The sequence below is a fragment of the Medicago sativa genome, chromosome 5, assembly GCF_051527215.1.
Source record: "Medicago sativa cultivar Bolivia chromosome 5, Bolivia_mono, whole genome shotgun sequence".
Taxonomy (NCBI): Eukaryota; Viridiplantae; Streptophyta; class Magnoliopsida; order Fabales; family Fabaceae; genus Medicago; species Medicago sativa.
The window spans coordinates 37,128,905-37,132,818 of NC_140753.1; the positions used below are offsets into that span (position 1 = coordinate 37,128,905).

At 43.0% G+C, this 3,914-nt stretch overlaps 1 pseudogene; it reads left to right on the forward strand.

Moving 5' to 3' along the window:
• Window positions 1-231: 231 nt before the first annotated feature.
• LOC146922093 (uncharacterized) lies at window positions 232-2,741 on the forward strand (annotated as a pseudogene).
• Window positions 2,742-3,914: the final 1,173 nt, after the last annotated feature.

Below are 3,914 nucleotides of genomic sequence, written 5' to 3' on the forward strand. Positions count from 1 at the left end.
GAGATGGCTGGTGGTAGAGATGATGCGGCGATTGCAGAGGATTTGGCTGCAATGGCGCAGGTGTTGGCTCAATCCAACGAGCAGGTGGAGGTTGGTCATCGTGATCCTAGAAAAGCTAAGGAACGGAGGCTCGATCGTTTCTTGCGAAACAATCCACCAGCGTTCAAGGGTAGGTATGAACCAGAGGGAGCTTAGACATGGGTGCAAGGCATGTAGAGGATCTTCCGTGCTATGGTGACTAGTGAGGATCAGAAGGTCAGGTTGGCTACTCATCTGCTTACTGAGGAGGCTGAGTTTTGGTGGACAAATGCTAAGGGAAGGCTTGAGGCTAGTGGAGAGGTTGTGACTTGGGCTAGGTTCAAGACCAAGTTTTTGAAGAAGTACTTTCATGAGGATTTGAGGACTAGGAAGGAAGTGGAGTTCTTGAACTTGAAGCATGGGATCTTGTCTGTGGCTGAGTACGCGGCTAAGTTCGAGTAGCTTTCGAGGTTTTGTCCGTACATTAATGCCGAGGATGCGATGGTTTCTAAGTGTGCGAAGTTTGAGAGTGGTTTGAGGCCAGAGATCTATCAATATATGTGTGTTCAAGAGATTAGAGACTTCAATACTTTGGTGCATAAGTGTCGTATGTTTGATGACGCCGGTAAGGCCAAGGTGAACCATTACAAGTTGGTGAATGAGAAGAGAGGCAAGGGGCATGGATTTGGGAAATCTTACAACAAGGACAAAGGAAAGAAGAAAGAAGTTGGTGGAGGCTCTAAGCCGAGTGCTGCTGATGTCAAGTGCTTTAAGTGTGGCACGCTAGGTCATTTTGCTAATGAGTGCAAGAAGGGTGATGGTTGCTACAAGTGTGGGCAAGCGGGTCACAAGTCGTTTGAGTGCAAGAAGGATGTTACTTGTTACAACTGTGGTGAGAAGGGTCATGTCAGTACTAAGTGTACCAAGCTGAAGAAGGCGTCAGGGAAGGTGTTTAAATTGAACGCTGAAGAGGTGGAGCAGCCGGATAATCTTATCCGAGGTATGTGTTTTATCAATAGTACTCCTTTGATTGCAATTGTTGTTACTGGTGCTACTCATTCTTTTATCTCGGTTAGTTGTGTTGTGCGTTTGAATTTGGTTGTAACTGCGTTGTTGCGAGGGATGGTCATCGACACCCCGGCTAATGGCTCAGTGACTACTTCCTTAGTGTGTGCTAAGTGTCCTGTTAGTTTTGGTAATGTTGATTTTAAGTTAGATCTTGTGTGTCTTCTGTTGAAGCATATGAATATGATCTTTGGTATGGACTGGATGTTATCTTTTGGTGTTAACATTAATTGTTTGACCAAGAGTATAACGTTTTCTAAGTCGGTAGCTGAGGAAGGTGGGAAATTCTTGACCGCAAAGCAAGTGAAGAAGTCCTTGGATGGAGAAGCTTGCGTGTTTATAATGTTTGCATCGTTGAAGGAAAGTAGTGAGAAAGGGGTTGGAGATTTGCCGGTAGTGCAAGAGTTCCCAGAAGTTTTTCTGGACGACATTACCAAATTATCGCCGGAGAGGGAAGTTGAGTTTGCGATTGATTTGGTACCAGGAACGAGTCCTATTTCGATTGTGTCGTATTGGATGTCTGCATCAGAGTTGGGTGAGTTGAAGAAGAAGTTGGAAGAGTTGCTCGAGAAGCAGTTCATTAGGCCGAGTGTTTCTCCGTGGGGTGCTCCAGTGTTGTTGGTTAAGAAGAAGGATGGAAGCATGAGGTTGTGTGTGGATTATCAGCAGTTGAATAAGGTGACGATTAAGAATCGGTATCCGTTTCTGAGTATTGATGATTTGATGGATCAGTTGTTGGTGCGGAGGTGTTCAGCAAGATTGATTTGAGATCAGGATATCATCAGATTAGAGTAAAGGCAGGAGATATATCCAAAACCACGTTTCGAACGAGGTATGAACACTATGAGTATTTTGTGATGCCATTTGGAGTATCCAATGCGCCAGGTGTCTTCATGGAATATATCAATAGAATTCTTCATCCTTTTCTGGACCGTTTTGTGGTGGTTTTTATAGATGATATTTTGGTGTATTCAAAGTCAGAGGAGGAGCATGCTGAGCATTTGAGGACTGTGTTGGGTGTTCTGAAGGAGAATCGATTGTTTGCTAAATTGTCGAAGTGTGAGTTTTGGTTACGAGAAGTGAGTTTCCTTGGTCATGTGATTTCGAAAGGTGGTATTGCGGTGGATCCGTCAAAGGTTGATGTAGTGTTGCAGTGGGAATCACCTAAGTCTGTTTTTGAGGTTAAAAGTTTTCTCGGATTGGCAGGTTACTATCGGAGGTTTATTGAGGGATTCTCTAAGTTGGCGTTGCCATTGACGCAGTTGACTCGGAAAGGACAAGCTTATGTTTGGGATGCTAAGTGTGAGAAGAGTTTCCAAGTGTTGAAAATGAGGTTGACTTCAGCTCCAGTGTTGATTTTGCCGAATTCGATGGAATCGTTTGTTGTGTATTGTGATGGTTCTAAGATGGGTCTTGGTGATGTGCTTATGCAGAATCGTCAGGTTGTGGCTTATGCGTCAAGGTAGTTGAAAGTGCATAAGAAGAACTATCCGACTCATGATTTGGAATTGGCGGCAGTTGTGTATGTGTTGAAGATTTGGAGACATTATCTGTATGATTCTAAGTTTGAAGTGTTCAGTGACAACAAGAGTTTGAAGTACTTATTTTTATCAGAAAGAGCTGAATATGAGGCTGAGAATATGGTTGGAGTATCTTAAGGATTTCGAATTTCAGTTGAGTTATCATCCCTGAAAGGCGAATGTAGTGGCAGATGCCTTGAGTAGGAAGTCGTTGCATATGTCTGCTTTGTTGGTTAAAGAGTTGGAGATGATTGAGCAGTTTCGAGATTTGAGTTTGGTTAGTGAGTTGACACCGGAGGGTGTGAGGTTAGGAATGTTGACGCTGACGAGTAATATTTTGGAAGAGATTAAGAATGGACAGAAGGAAGATTTGGAACTTGTAGATCGAGTGGTGTTGGTTAATCAAGGAAAATGTGGAGACTTCAGATTGGGCGAGAACGGTGTTTTGATGTTTCGTGATCGTGTTTGTGTACCGAATGTTCTTGAGCTTAAGAGACGGATTTTAGACAAAGGTCATAGAAGTAGTCTGAGTATTCATCCAGGAGCGACTAAAATGTATCAGGATTTGAAGAGGTTGCCTGGAATGAAGAAGGAAATCACGGAATTTGTTTATGCTTGTTTGGTTTGTTAGATGTCTAAGATTGAACATCAGAAATCGTCGGGTTTGATGCAACCGTTGTTTGTGCCAGAGTGGAAGTGGGATAGTATCTCTATGGACTTTGTTGGAGCGTTGCCGAAGACTGTTAGAGGTTTTAATTCGATTTGGGTGATTGTTGATTGGTTGACGAAGTCAGCACAATTTGTTCCTATCAAGACCGGTATGTCTGTGGCGAAGTTGGCTGAGATCTACATTTAGCAGATTGTTAGGTTGCATGATATTCCTTCTAGTATTGTGTCGGATCGGGATCCGATGTTTACTTCTAAGTTTTAGGAGAGTTTGCAAGCTGCTTTGGGAACTAAGTTGAGGATGAGTTCTGCTTATCATCCTCAGACGGATGGGCAAACATAGAGGACTATTCAGAGTTTGGAAGATTTGTTGAGAGCTTGTGTTTTGGAGCAAATTGTCAATTGGGTCGAATGTTTACCGTTGATTGAGTTTACTTACAACAACAGTTTTCATTCTAGTATCGGAATGGCACCGTTTGAGGCTTTGTATGGTAGAAGGTGTAGAACAACGTTGTGTTGGTATGAGTCAGGTGAAAGTGCTTTCTTAGGACCGGAGGTTGTACAAGAGACTACAGAAAAGGTTAAGATGATTCAAGAGAAGATGAGAGCGTTTCAGAGTAGGCAGAAGAGTTATCATTATAAGAG